Consider the following 16,325-nt stretch of genomic DNA (forward strand, 5'->3'; position numbering starts at 1 on the left):
TCTTGTGTTTCAACTTAAAGGGTAAGTTGTGCATGTAGGCGACATAATCGCTGAAGGACTCGTTATACCCTTGTTTCCTCTCCATTAATTCTTTGATCTTCATTAGGTCACATGTGGAAAAAGCGCTTTTCATTTCCCTGGTGAGCGAATAGTAATCAAAATCATAATCCTCGGCTCGATCCTCCATGAGTTGCCAATACCACTTGCTGGCTGCGCCGATCAGCAGACTATGAAATTCGGCTTATGTCATATAATTCTTGTAGTCTTTCCACACGGAATAAAAAACTTTCAACGGTCATACCGCGGCTTGTTCCGTCAAATTTTAAGTTCCATTAATCCAACCGAACACCCTTTTGTGCTGGTGCTTGAAACATTAGACTATGATCGAACTCGGGGTGCAGTTGGTGGCTGGTCTCCGGTATCTGCTGCGGAGTGGCCGTTTGTCTGGGCTCCCTTAACCGATGCATTTGGTTGTTAAAACATTCTTGGGACACCTGTTCTGGTGTTGGGGTATCTTGATGTCTTAAAAAGCTATCTGTGGGGATTCTGAGTAGTCCAGGTGGTGGGGCCATTCTTGGTTGTTCGGAAAAGGTTTGGGTGGCTTGTAACTCTGCCACATTCTTCTTCAAAGCGTTTACTTGAGCGAACATTTCCAATTCCGCATCTCTACTTAGCTTCACCAACTCCATTAGTTCTCGTTCCCGCTTATTGGCCATCTCCGAACGGTCTTCGGAACTTGCATGGTACCGTGGCAACATGATAGAGCGTCTCCTAGGCGGTCCTAGCGGTAGATCTATTCCTCCGGCTGTTTCATCCATCGTGCTTTCAATCTGTTCGGACAAGTGTCCTATCTCTTCCGGCTGGTTCTCGAAGTTTTGTAGACTCTCTTGATCTAGTGCCTCATACAGTCGGGGGGATGTCTCCCGCACTCGCACTTCGTGGTGCACGACCCTCTTCTTGTGTTCGCGATCGGGTTACTCTCACGGTGGCGGGTTGAAACAACACTTTCTTTTTTGCCCCCCTCATTTACGTTTTTGGATTGCTCTATTTGATACTTGTTTTTTTTTGTGTTCTGCTTGGTATGCAGCTAAATATATTACACGATCTACCGTGAAAGTTCCTGTCTACAACTGTTAAAATAAGATAGGTAAGCTGGGGTGCTGCTACGCCATTAATAAGTCTCTCCTTAGTCAAAAATACCGTCCGGTATTTAAGCCTCAAAAAACAAAAACTGCCCGGAGATGTTGGTCGTTGCCCTGACATGGTTACACCACGCCAACATGCCTCCGTCTTCCACTGCTTGAGGAACTTTTACTAGGTTTCGTACGTGAACCTTTCCTGGGGAGCTTTTACTATGGTTCCATATGTAAACTGGCCCATCTTTTCCAGGGGAGCTTTTACTTGGTTTCATATGTGAGCTGGCCCACCTTCTCTTGAAGAGCTTTTACAATGGCTACATATGTGAACTGGTCCACCTAAGACAGTGTATGTCCGAAAACCCCCTCCCGCCAGTCGTCGGAAAATCAGGCTGTTTGACCGATATTTGCGGACTCCACAACCTGCTGCTATTTGACCGTTACGTTCGGACTCCACAACAGTTTTCCTATTTCCCTGGCCACGTGCCTCACAAACGACCTGGCTACTTGGCCTAGTACGCCGGCAGCGTGAACCAAAGAAACTAAAATCGTCCCCCGCCCAAGATTAGTCATGGAAAGCCGCAAAGAGTCGAGCCTAGTACGTGGGCAGCGTCGATTTTACGTTTTCCGGTCAGTTCCCCCACCCCCTCTGTACTGGATCGTCAAATAATTGATACACCCGCACCGCGCCGCTAAATGCGTTACCATTATATCTGCGCTCCTATCTTCTTTGGACTCAGACTTCTCGAACTACCTGGCTACTTGGCCTAATACGTTGGAAGCGTGAGCCACCCTCGTATTATATTTACATGATTTACAGAAAAAATAGTCGATCGGCACTTAGTTGTTTGATATTATAACAAGGAAATCTCCCACATTTTTGAATTAAGGAATTTTTTTTTTCTTTTTCAAACCGATTTTTCTAATGACAAAACAAAGGACTTATGATTTTAAAAGGATAATAAACGAAAGTCATCTTAAAGTCATACCTCTATTCTGAACCATTTACACGTGATTTCGGTTGCAGAAGTTAGGGACTTTAATTTATGCTAAATAGTAAAAAAGTTAGTAAGCGCTCACTGATTATACTTAAGTTTAATATTCTATACAGAGTCAAATTAATTAGGTCAATAGATGATGGAATTTATGCCTACTTCTCGTTGAGACCAATGACCTCACCTTCCCAACATAACGAGAATAAATATTAGTAGTGCCTGAAAAAGTTCGTACCGTTCGTCAGTCAACAGTCCTCACTGCCCCACAAGCGGTAACTTGATCGTAAAACGATCGGGCAATGTTTCGGCCACGTTTCCTCCCCTTCATGCTTCCGCATGCCTGATGGATCGTCGCGGGCCGCGCAATACGATCCCCTTTTGTCATGATTGTCCCTCAAACGTTATGTCATCGTTTTTGACCTACTCCACTTCGCGCGTCAGCACCCCTTCTGGAAATGTTTACATACTCATTTTGATGTAGTTCCAATAATAGCATAATTTTATTGAGTAATAGATTGTTGGCTAGTGCCATGTAATACAAACAAGAATTAAAAAGCATACAAAATTTATGATAAGTTGGCTATAACTGTTGTTAGCGAGGAGTATCGAATTCATCACCAAGCAAAGGTGCGCACGTCAACAAAAATTGTTGGCTATTCACGACTACAAACGTCGCTCTGATGGCTCTTGTTTTTGCATAACAAAAACAATGCGGATACTCGTCGCTGAAAAGTAATTTTTATTAATTTAAAACAATATGGAACACAAAACATTTAACTCCTATTAATGAAATAGGCCATTTTTTTATGGCTCGCTCTTCCTGTTGTTTGGTTTTTGCTGATGTTCACATTAACGGCCTGCACCGGTTCACTTGACCTTTTAATTGTTTTTCAGTTTGTATTTTTAATTAAGCACTTTGCGGGACTCCGGAGCCAATTCTGTCCAGGACATGGTGATGGTCCCTCCTCCGCTGTACGGATCTCTTGTACATTTTTACGATCTTTAACAGAGCCAGGAAGATCAGTATAGCAGCGATGAATTCCAGGGTATGTTGTACTGCTTCTATTTCCTGTTTGTGGTCGACAACCTCCACGGTGTTTATCACATTTGCTGTGTTGTCGGAGGCCTTAGACTCCTTGCCGCCCATCCTGAGAATTTCGTGGAACTATGGTCTTCCTTCAAAGTGTGTTCCTTGTTAGTCCTGTTATTTCCTTTAAAGGATGCTAGTGTCCTTGCTCCTTGACGTTTTTCTTTGAGACTGGAGTTATCCCTGAGTCTTCTCCTCGATGGACAAAAGGATGATTGCCCGGGTATCTGACGTACGGATGTTTACCCGGGTACCGACGGACGACGGGTGTTTACCCGGGTACTGACTCTCTATCTGCCTGCCCTTTCATCGGTGAGCCATGGTCTTTTTATACCGGCATAGAGCTTTTTTCTGATCTATTGGTCTTCTATGCCAAGTGTTCCCACCCAGGAATCATATTTCTCACTTTCCCCTATTTTGGGTAGTCAACTGGTGTTGATTTTCTTTACTTTCTGCAATCTATTGCGGCCGCTGACCGGGTAATCGGAGACTCGTTTACTGTCGACTTGCATTTTCTTTGTCGCAATCCAACTGAGTCAACGGGGTGATGGTACCCCTTCCCCTGCTTTTAGATTCCGGCTTTGAATCTTTAAAGACTTACGATCTTCCAAAAAGGGTGTACGCAACACCATGCCTGGAATACGAATATGCCTGGAAGCTATGGATTCAAAAAGAATTAGTGGTAGAAGTCATCTCGAAAGCACATAACAGCCCGTTGGCCTCGCATGGAGGCATCCATAAAGCTATCGAGCGAGTAAGACGATACTACTTTTGGCCTGGCTTAGTACCCGATATCAGGAATTATAACGGGTGTTTTTTTTAGAGGTATAGAACTTTAAGTTGGCATTACTGTTCAAGATGGCGACCGATTTAACAGCTGTCAAGTGATTTATTCTCAGTTTGGTTTGGCAATTCGTCATGCGTGCTTACAAAATCCAACTCGTGCAAGAATTGAAACCAAACGATCATCAAGCAAGGCGTAGATTCGTCGAATGGGCCCAAAACGAGATTGCTGTTGTTCCCGATTTTTCATAAGCCTCCAAGATCTTGTGATTTAACACCGCTAGACTACTTTTTGTGGGGCTATGTAAAGTCATTGGTCTATGCGGATAAGCCACAAACGCTAAACATTTGGAAGACAACATTCGCCGTGTTATTGCGATATACGGCCAAATATTGGAAAAAGTCATTGCAAATTGGACGTCCAGATTGGACTACATCCGAGCCAGCCGTGGCTCATATCAGAATATAAATTAATAAACTCATGTTAATATTTGCATAATCCATGGCAATAGCCCTCCTAATCAAGTTTTGAGACCTCCAATGTGAAAACCGCTGAGACTCAATGAGTTTTTCAGCGCCTCTTTATCGATTTTCTCGGTCCATACCCGTGACCAAGAAGCGGAAATATAGGGATATTTATTGTTTTAGATCATTTTTCAAAGTTTGTCTTTTTAAAGGCCGTCAAAAGGATTAACGCTGACGTGGTGATAAAGTACCTCGAAGGCGATCTTTTTATGACATACGGTGTGCCGGAAACAATAGTTTCTGATAACGGTTCGCAATTGCGGTCTTATGCGTTATAAAAGCTTATGAAGCAGTACGACATAACGCATACGCTGGCGGCCATGCATTCGCCTCAAGCGAATGCCTCTAAGCGAGTCAATCGTTCTGTTATCTCAGCCAATCGGGCCTATGTGAATCCCGATCAGAAAAAGTGGGAGATCACTTAAATAAAATTTCGTGTGCATTGCACTCTTCAAAACATTCAAGCATTGGTACAACGTCAGGCAACACATATTCTCTGTTGAGGAAGCTCAATAGGCTAGACGACCGATCGTTGGTCTTTAGTCGCCCAGACACATTCGAAATAGTTCGTGCAGCCGCTGGAAAGCATATGCAAAAAGCGCATGAGCAAAACGAAATGCGATACAAATTGAGATCACGAGAGGTGAACTTTGTAGAAGGTCAAGAAGTTTTCAGACGCAATTTTAAACAAAGTTGCTTCGCACTGGTTTCAACTCGAAATTTGTAAATTCTTGAGTAAAAAACAAGAGAGAACGCTATAGTCGAGTTCCCCGACTATCTGATACCCGTTACTCAGATAGTGGAAGTCCGAAGGTGAGTCTTCAACACTGACATTTTTTGGCGGTTTGTGGGCGTTAGAGTGGGCGTGGCAAAAAGTTTTTTGGCAAATCGATAGAAATTTACAAGACTAATACAAAAATGAAAAAATATCAAAACATTTTTCAAAAGTGTGGGCGTGGCAGTTTTGGGCGGTTTGTGGGCGTTAGAGTGGGCGTGGCAACGTGAATCGACAAACTTGCGCTGCGTCTATGTCCCTGGAGTCTGTATGCCTAATCTAAACTTTCTAGCTTTTGTAGTTCCTGAGATCTCAGCGTTCATACGGACGGACAGACAGACAGACGGACAGACAGACGGACGGACAGACGGACAGACGGACGGACAGACGGACATGGTCAAATCGACTCGGCTATTGATCCTGATCAAGAATATATATACTTTATATGGTCGGAAACGCTTCCTTCTGCCTGTTACATACTTTTCAACGAATCTAGTATACCCTTTTACTCTACGAGTAACGGGTATATAAACGCTGGGAAACTATCACGCGAAGCATATACGACAGTGATAGTGCTTCAGGCGGTATCTGTCTAGGGTATCTTCGAGAAATACCCTAGTCAGATTGTACCGGGGGGCCTTTGTAGCGGCGCCTGAAAAGTACATAAGTAATTTAAGGATGGTGCCTGAAAGCATGCAGCGAATTTCGGTAACAAGAGCATCTGAAAGTTGTCAGTACTTTTAAAGTAGCTTTTGTAGATCATAAGCCTAACTTCGGATACAAGATTCGCAGATCGAATAATATCCGGAGCTTAGCTTTAAGATAAGGCCATAAAACTGCATTTTGGTGCATTATCTGACGGAAAACCCCCCAGCGGGGTTTAGCCGTAGCGTTTTTTTCTTAGCCCTCTGGTCCTTCGGAGCACCTTTACACCTCTGGTCCATCGGAGCACCTTTACACCTCTGGTCCATTGGAGCATCTTTACCCCTTTTGCCCACAGGAGCACCTTTTGCACCGATTGTTTGTAGGAGCACCCTTGGCTGCAAGTGCCCGAGGGCTCATGTCAGCCGGGCAAAAGTGACCTAACCTGAATGTGAAATTTTCTTTGGCACACGTGGCGATGGCCTTCAGGCATTCGCGGGACCAGTCCAGCACTTATTAATCCATTCTTCTTAATTTAACTCAATTCAAAAAAATCAAATGCGACGAGAAAACTAAAACGAAACAACAACAAATTAAAAAAATTTAATTTATCGAGCCGCGCCTAAAAGTCTATCTTGATGTTCCTGCATATGCAGAAGGGAATCTAAATCCAACGCTATCATAGCAATGAGCTTTTAGAGCAAAGCAAGAGTAGTTAAATTTCAATATAAAACGAATAAATGTTAATTTATTTTTAGTTAGGGAAATTATGCTCAGCTCATGTTATGAAAAATGTTAATATGAAATCTTAAAATTGACAGCAGCAACAAAACACCAAAAATTCAACTATTTCCCCGGAGCCGGAGATCGATCTTTCGTCGATGGAATTTTAGTGCGGTGAGTCCGTTCCTTTTATGAACTTATTCTTTTTCCTTTATATTTTGTGCATACATATTACTTCAAAAATATATTTTTTTACATGAGCTGCAAAGCTAATCATTCCCTCCACAATTAATACAAACTAAAGAAAAAATTAATTCCATTTACACAAGAAAGTACAAATTATTAAAAAAAAAAGGCAATTGATAATGAAGCCTTCAGTTAGCCAAAAATATGATAAATTAATTTAATGTTTAAACAAGCATTGAAATGAAATAATATTTGATAGCTCTTTCTTGCTCTATCGTTCCTATACTCGATATACTCTAAACTTAAACTTTTATATGTGTACTTAATACACACTCAACATATGTAAAACACAAAATTAATACATTCGTCATAGAAATGAAGTAGTTTAAGCTAACCCCTTATTCAAAATTATTAATAGTTTTTTTTAGTAGAGTTCCCTAGACTTGTCCGATTTTCTTTTTCCGCAGATATTACCGTGATGGATGACGCCCGATGCCCCTCTGCGCCGTTCGGAATCTATGATGAGATGACGTTCTGCTAAGTTATTAGATCGAACTCATGCTGATGATTCCGCGGTCGTAGGGGACAAAGGGGTCACCTGAGCCATGCTCTCAGGTGGGTTACCGTAGGTAGGGTGGGCACTTGCGACCCCAATAACACCCGTGGCTTCGCTTTGACCAATTTCTCTTGTCCGTTTGCCGATCTTCTATCATCTTCGTCTTCTATTACTATTTTTTCTTTTGAATCCTTTTATAAGCTCTTCCGGTTCTCTTAACTAGCTTGTTTCTATCGCAGCACGTTTATTCTGTTTTTTTTTTTTTTTTTTTTTTATTCCTTCTATTCCTCTCGGGAACTTAGGGCTTCTACGAGAGCTTTCCATCTAACTCTATTTTGAGCTGTCTGTTTTGCACGTACCCATGTGGTGTTTATTTGGGCTAGTTCTTGGTGAGCGGTTCTTCTCCAGGTTGCTCTTGGCCTCCCTACTCGCCTGCTTCCTTGGGGGTTCCAGTCTAGTGCCATCCTCACTATGCCACTCGGGTTTCTTCTGAGAGCGTGCCCTATCCACATCCATTTCTTCTTCCTTATTTGTATGTGAATCGGGGACTCGTCTGTAACGCGACCCAGTTCTGTGTTGGCTATTCTGTTTGGCCAGAATACTCCACATATGACTCTCAGGCATTTGTTGCTGAAAGCCTGTAGCTTCTGCGTTATTTTCTTCGTAACGAGCCATGTCTCACTTCCGTGTAGCAGTATGGATTTCACACACGCATTGTAGATCCTGAGCTTTGATCGTCGGTCTCTCCATATGGAAAACTGGTAATGTACTCGATTGGTTCCCGTTTATGTTCCCTTGGCTGGAGTGGTTGAAGCGCATAGCTTTTGTTTTCGCTATGTTTACCACGAGCCCTACGCTGCTGGCTATCCTGACGAGGTCGTCACTTTTCCTCTGTATGTCGCCGAGTCTGTGCGATATGAGACAGATGTCGTCTGCGTAGTCCAAGTCCTCAAGGTGTCGTGTGAGGTTACACGTAATTCCCTTGGCTGGAGTGGTTGAAGCGCATAGCTTTTGTTTTCGCTATGTTTACCACGAGCCCTACGCTTCTGGCTATCCTGACGAGGTCGTCACTTTTCCTCTGTATGTCGCCGAGTCTGTGCGATATGAGACAGATGTCGTCTGCGTAGTCCAAGTCCTCAAGGTGTCGTGTGAGGTTACACGTAATTCCGCGCTTGGAAGAGCATACTTCGCTCATTAGCTCGTCGACTACGATGTTGAAGAGGAGTGGTGACAGCGGGTATCCTTGCCGAATTCCGGTGTTCGTCTGGAAAGGTGCACTAGTTTTTCCATTGTGCAGTACCGCCAGGTTGGCATCGTCATACATCGATTCGATGATGGCGATGAGATTTGCAGGTACTCTTTTTCTTGCAAGTGCTCGCCATATTGCTGCTCTTTCAACTGAGTCGAATGCCTTCTTGAAGTCGATGAACAGGAGGAAAAGCGGGGCTCTCCATTCCACAGTTTGCTCGGTTATTATGCGTTGTGTATTTGCCTGGTCTACGCAACTCCTGTGTGGTCTGAAGCCTGCCTGTTCGTTTCAGATTGTTGGCTCAATTTTCTCCTGGACGAACAGAAGTGTAGCTAAGATCTTGTAGCTGGTGTTGAGCAGTGTTATCCCTCTCCAGTTGTTGCAGTCACTAAGGTCGCCTTTTTTGGTAAGCTTCACAATGGTTCCGTCTGCGGTGGGTTTCGGCAATACGTGCAATCTGCTGGTATAGCGAGCGCATGTTGTTCTCGCCGGCTGCTCGTTCTGCGTCTGCCGCAAGTCTATCCAGCTGTGCTCTTTTGTCCATTCTGTCCGACCTTTTCACCGCTCTGCATAGTCCGCAATACTCCTCACGGTACTGTGTGAGCTGGTCCGCCAGAGGCTTCAGGTGGTTCCTCCTTCTAATCAGGTCCCAGGTCAATTCAGATATTTGTTCCGTACGTCCAGTAGCGAGTGTCTCCATTTCCTGCTAATGCATATGTGGTCGATCTGGTTGCGCGTATTACCACTTGGAGATGTCCATGAGTATTTGTGGACATCTTTGTGTGGTAATATTGTGCCGCCGATGACCAGTTGGAATAGCTGGCAGAGTTCCACTAATCTCTCTCCGTTATCGTTGCGAGTCCAAGTTCCATGCTGGGCCATGACAGATCTTAGTCCGGTGTTGTTGGGGCCAATTTTTGCATTGAAGTCACCCATGAGGATGTTAATGTCACCTTGCCGTAGCTTGTTGAGGGTTGCTGTAAGGGCAGTATAGAAGTCGTCCTTGGTGTCGTCGTTTGCGTCTTCCGTCGGGGCATAGCATTGGGTGATGTTTATGTATCTAGCTCTACATCTGAACCTGGCGGTCATTAATTTATCAGAAATGGGTTCCCAGGAAACCAGTGCCTTCTTTATGCGCTTGGACTGAAAATCCCCACTCCATATCTGCTGCCGTCACTGTTGCCACTGTGTAGGACTAGATTGATATCTGATGTCGTTGTTACCCCACAGCTAGCCCACCTCATCTCGCAGATTCCAGCTATTGCAATGTGGAGTTTCTCCATCTTCGCCTCGAACTGTGTTAACCTAGATGGTTCTCTTAGAGTTCTAACGTTCCATTGTCCAATTCGTGTCCGTTTTGAGATGCTTATGGTCGTTATCGAATTTGGGGAGCCGTTTATGTTTAAATTTATGGTATTAGTTTCAGTAATCGTTGTAAGTTTTTCGACCGATCTGGTGATTGGCCAGATGCGGCTTATCCCAGTGGTGGGGCTGCCACCTGTCGTCATCGGGGATTGGCGTCTACGGTGTTGTGTTGTTATTCGTAGAAAATCTGATCTTAGTAATGATAATTTAGTGTAGCCGGTATGACATCTGTGCAAGCAAGACCTCCAGTCCCAAAGCCGAAGAGCTAGAGCCGGAAAATTAAAACGTGCCCTGCCAGTACAGATCGTCCGTAAAACACATACCGTTGCACGTTACAGCATGCGTAATGCGGAAAAGTAGATGACCTCCGTCCGTATCGACGCAACTTGGAGGCACAGAAAGCCGATTCAATATTTTTATGCACAGTTGGAGAAATATGGTTAAACTCCTTGCTGTCCTTGACCGAAGGTTGCCCTTTACATATTTGGCATATTTTGTAAGGGTTCTGCTCCCTGTACTCGACGTTTGCAAAAGTACACACCAGCTAAGCGCGCTTGTTCAGCAACTCGATGAAGTGTATAACCGTTGGGTAGCATCCTAGACCATTCCAGCTGGCTACGTATAAGCTACTTCGGGCGCCCGTGTCGGAAACGTAATTGGTTCACTACAGCTTGAACGTTGTCCGGGTGGATGAGCAAAGACTTAACGGAGGGTCGCGCTGTATTTTGTTGTTTCGGTTTCAGAATCGTCTGGAGGGGGAATCGGGGTTTCCTGCATTATGGTGCGTTCTGCGCTCAGCTCGCCGGTATTGGGGTCGGGTTTTTCCTATCCCTATAATCTCTGTTTCCCACCATATATAAAAGATAAGTGCATTTGACTGAAACTACTCTAATCCAAATAAGAAAGAAACGCAAAAAATATGAATTTAGCGAATTCCCCAAAACGGAGTAAACGATAGCAGAAAATTAGGGAACCGCGTTGTGTTGGGAAGTGATCGAGATTGTAGTAATCACTCGTTCCTCTATACCCTCCCAACCTTTGGAAATGTGTGGAACGTTATACATTTCACCTAAAAAAAATCAATTCATCGCATTAATCTTGATATTTTATTGGCATTATGTATTTACTAAATTATATGTTTTTATTTTAATATAGCTCACACAACCCAAAAATTTTCATATTTATCTTATTTCGTTCCCTAGGCATAATTTTTAGACTATTAATTTTCTTTGTTACTTAGTATTTACATCGTTTAATTTTTTTCTTAAGGTATCGTTTTAGGTTTTACTTTAAATATCGAGTATATTTTTCTTCCTAAGAAATTCCAGCTTTTACTCTAGAAATTTTACCGTACTATTTATATTTTACACTAAATTGAATTATTTATTTTTTACCTCATGGTTGTCGCCAAGAAGCTCGTTGGGCCCAATGAACTCCTACATAGCTGTATATCAAGGGTTAATTAAGTATGGATACGTGCGTATGTTTATGTGTCTAGGTGTATATATTTGGAAAATTATAAGATATTATTTAAGTAGTATTAATAAAGGGAGTTAGAATAATATTTCTATATTTAATGTTAATCAATCATAATTTATAAGCTAATCTTCAATTTTAATATTTCTCTTCCATTATTGTTCAACTATTCTTCTTCAAATCATGTTCAATTATTCTTCTTCAAATCTTGTTAAATTATTCTTCTTCAATTACTTTCAATCTTCATTATCAATTAGTTCTTTTAATTTCCGTCATCCATTCTTTTGCTTCAATTGCTGTTTCTTTTCAATTCGTACTCCGAATATTCTTTTCCGCTTAAACTAATTTTAATATGTATATATATTTTCTTTTACATTTCCAAGGCATGTCTAGAATTAATTAAAGCTAATATTTTGCAAAAAATATACTGGTTTAAAGTATATAATTTTCTTATACGGCTCCGGCCGTAGGCAGCAGCAACATCACTGGTTTGTTTCGTTTTAATATTTTCTCTCTCTTTCTCTTGGTTCCTTGGTCGGAGAGCATGAGGCACCCTATATCAGCGACATATTCGTACTCACGGCGATTTTTCTCTACATCTCTGTCATCTTTATCTGCTTACTCCACGTGTTCTGGATTCCTTTTCCTTGTCTCTTTCGTCTCTAATTCCCAGATCTGGCCTTCGCGCCAGTTTCGATCACATAGAAAAGAAATCTGGGCAGCTTGCGGTTACTATAGACAGCACCTATGCATAAACATAATTTTTTTTTTTATTACAAATACGGCAGGAAAATAAAATCTTCAAAAGATACCATCCACCGCATGGATCCACCATCCTTGCACGATTCATAACTCTCCAAGTAGAGTTACGCCGACGTACTAAATAAAAACCTCCGAACGCTCTAAAGTCCTTGCTTCGCTCACCGGGACTTCCAGTCAGGCGACTCTTTAGTCGCCTTTTACGACAAGCCGAGCCCGCTGAGGTGGTATTCTTGCCCCGCCACCACACGGGGGTGCTTTTTATCCAACGGGTCTGCTGGCCGTCTCATCAATGCGAACACGTTTCATCATGCCGATGATAATGCCACCTAGTCCATGAAGCCAGTCAGTGATCTCTTCCCCGGAATTACCTTCTTGCTTTAGGTATTGGGCCTCTATCTCTAGGTCGATCGTTGGATGCCCGCAAGAACATGGGCCACATCTTCCGAGATTGTTCTGAATCCTCTGATCAGTCTAAGGGCCAGGGTCCGTGATACTGCACGCGCGTTGTCCAAGTGTCACTTTATTCGGGACACTCCTCCAGATGGGGGCAGCGTATAGAAGCGAAGATTTCGCGACCGCCACGAGCAGCCTTCTGGCCGGCATCCTGGGTCCACCTATATTTGGCATGAGTCTTGCCAATGCTGCTGCTGTCATCGGTGCCTTCCTGCTGGCGTATCTTGCATGCTCCTTGAATGACAGTCTGTTGTCTATAAGAACTCCCAGGTACTTAAGGAATCCAGCTGACTCTATTTGAGTGTCTTTGACCGAGACCCGTATACTCTCGACGGCCTTTCTGCTGCTCAACAACACCACTTCGGACTTGTGCGCAGCGATGCTGAGACCGGCCTTTTCCAGCCAGTTAATAGTTGTGCTAATCGCTGCATTGCTAATGTCCTGTAACTCCGGTATTGTTTTGGCAACCGCTGCTACTGCCACGTCGTCTGCAAAGCAGAGTAGCTCAACTCCGGTGGGCTTGCTAATGGACAATATCCCGTTATGCATTATATTCCACAGGATTGGTCCAAGAACCGACCCTTGTGGGACATATGTGATTTTTTGGCCCGGCACCAGTATCGTACCAAAGTACACGGTCCCTAAAGTAGCTGCCAATGATGATCCTGAGGTAACGAGGTATACCCGGTACCAGCTTCATGTTCTTTCAGCGGGATGAGAAGAGACCATCTATCAGGCACTGTTGGAAGGTGTCCCTGAAGATTTCTGGCTTAGCATTTGCGGCAGCCATAACTACGACACCTGGGATGCCATCAGGACCAGGGGCTTTGTTGGGCTTTATTCTTCGATTACCTCACTTGCAGTGACACACGGAAAATCTGGAGCAGGGATTTCTTGCGCGGGTTGCCATAGAGTATCCTGCTTTGGGAATAGATCAACCACGATGGTTGACAGTAGGACTGGGTCCTGTGGAGTACCACCTTCAGCGGCTTTCAGTTTGTTGCTAACTATTTTGTAAGCGATACCCCAGGGGTCTTCGTCGACTCTTGCCAGCAACTCTTTAAAACCATTTGCTTTCGCAACAGCTATGCCGTTTCTAAGATCTGCACGTTTCGTGAAGTTCGTCGTGCTGAGGAAGTCCTCTAGCTCGTTGCGCCTGTCTCCTTGCCCTGAAGCATTCCGAGCGTAGCTGGTTGAGGGAGCCGTTCCACCAGTAGACCGGAGGTTTGCGTTTGCCATTTTTCCTCTTTCGCTGCATCGCATGCAGCTTCCAGCATCTTCATGAGCGCCGCCACCATGGTTTCCGCCTGCCCATTTGTTGGCTCCATTTGCTCGATGCTAAAGGGCCCGCATGTCCTTGTCCAGCTTTCTGGTGTCCCATGCTTGCCCAAGGGTACTCCTTGCCTGTCGTTGTATGATGCACGACGAGCGGGCGCTGAATCTGATTAGGGCATGATTGCTCAGAGTTACGTTCTCCTGAACCATCCAATTAGCAGTGGAGGCTAGACTTCGGTTAACAAAGGTGACGTCGATTAATGATGTACCTCTGTCGTTGTTAAACGTCGGCTTCCCACCATCGTTCAGCAGCACCAGATCCAGCTGGTTCATGGCATCGATAACGGCCCTTCCTCGGAGGTTAGATGTCCGGCTTCCCCATTCTATTGCCCAGGCGTTGAAGTCACCTGCAATGACTACCGGCTTGCGCCCTCTAGCGTGGTGTATTAGGTTGTCTAAAAAGTCCTCGAAAAGGTCCGGACTATCACTAGGCGGGGCAGCTATATAGGTGGACACCCTTCACTTTAGCGTACGCAATGCCGCGCATTGGCACACTTTCCTGGTCCTCTATGTAGAGGTTTCTGCAGCATATGTCACCTTTCGAGTAGAGTCGAAAAGAACTCCTGCATTTTCCACACCAGGGGCGTACGGTTCACTTAGTATCATGACGTCAGCATTGCGCTCTATCGCTGTTTGGGACAGAAGGCTCTGTGCAGCTGCGCAGTGATTGACATTAAGCTGTAGTATGTTAATCATGGATGCGGCGACTTAAGACTCCTTTTCTGTGTTCGCTTTGAAGGCAGGGCATGTAAAGCTACCTGTCGGTAACAGAATTGCAGATCAGGCAATTCGGCGGGTTGACACAGCCCTTCGCTTTGTGACCTCGTTCGCCGCACCGGAGACAGCAGTCCGAGCGATCAGGATCCTTGCAGTTGAGTGCCCTGTGACCGTAAAGCTATAAAGCTCCATTGCAGTCGTCGCCTCATCCATGTCGCTGCAGGCTAGCGCCATTCTCCGCGCGCCCTTGCAGCCATTTTCCGAAGGGATTCTTCGATAGGTCCTCTGTATTCGGGCATACTTGCAGCAGCTTTCCTCTCCACTTCGAGCAACAACTCTCCTTGTTGGGTCCTCCTGATTTTTTTGACGTGGCTGCCCAGTTCTGACAGGCTCGGGTCTGCTTTGAGTTTACGGAGCATGTCCGTGTACGAGGCTTCTCCAGTCTTCTTAATTATGATGGCTTACGGTTTTTTTCGTAGTCGCTTAGATGGACCTTAGTCCACTCCGAATTTTTGTTACCCTCTTTGGCAACGGACGCAAAGCTGGGCGGAACAGGCTCGTCCCCCTTATGCGTCTGCTAAAGCACGTCCTTGCTAACCAGAAGCTTCTTTTGGGGAGGCTTTGCTGGGGCGCTCCTTTTGCTGGCTGCTGTGATGCTCGCTGGTTTGGTTTGCGCTTCCGTCTGGGTTGCCGTACTCTTTGCTGGGGCTTCCTTGACTTTGGCCTCCTGCAGCTGTATAGCTCTGGCATTTAGAGCTGCCAACTCCGAGATCACAGCCTTGGTTTCCCGCGTAACGTGGCGCTGCGTCTCAAAAGCTTATGGCAGTACCGCTATTTTCGAGTTCATAGTGCCCAGGATGCTGCTGAAGTCCTCGTTTTTGTAGGCCGATAGGTCTAGTGGCCTAGTCGGCCAAACAAGCGGGGTTTTTGCTGGTGTGGGACGGGACGGCACGCTGATGAGGTCGGAGATCTTCCTATTCATCAGGGATGTTGAGGGGGCCAAGTTCTCTGTTGTAGTAGCTCCACCGATGCTGGTTGTTGACGTAAGCGTCTGGGGGACGGCTTGCGCTACGCTCACAGCCGCTGGCATTACAGCTCGGTCCGTTATCTCCGTGATCTCCTGGACATTCTGGCGCTTCGTTTGAATGGGTCCACCACGTCGTCGGGGGCAGTGCCCCCCGCTGGACCGTCTATTGATTGACAAGATTCAACCCTAGTTTACCCTATGCGAACATAGAGCACCGAATTTAACAGGTTTCCCACTTAGGCCACGGATTTCTCCTAGGCGTTGGCTGATGGAGGTTATTCCGCCCCTTCTCGGACACCAGAGCCTCTACTTGGGCACCGAGATGGTGAGAGGATGATGTCTGTCCGCGACTTTTATGTCGATTCCCTTGCTAAATATTGGTCAACTCCACGCAAATTTATATATAACTATATATTTTGTTGGTTTTTCGTAATTTTTAGCAATTGTCCACTTCAAAAAATTCAATTTATTGTTTGAATATTACTATTTAGGTACAGGTACACTATTCAACTGTTCGAGCAGCCCTGGCAGAG

The sequence above is a fragment of the Drosophila santomea genome, chromosome 3L (assembly GCF_016746245.2).
Source record: "Drosophila santomea strain STO CAGO 1482 chromosome 3L, Prin_Dsan_1.1, whole genome shotgun sequence".
In the NCBI taxonomy this organism is placed as follows: domain Eukaryota; kingdom Metazoa; phylum Arthropoda; class Insecta; order Diptera; family Drosophilidae; genus Drosophila; species Drosophila santomea.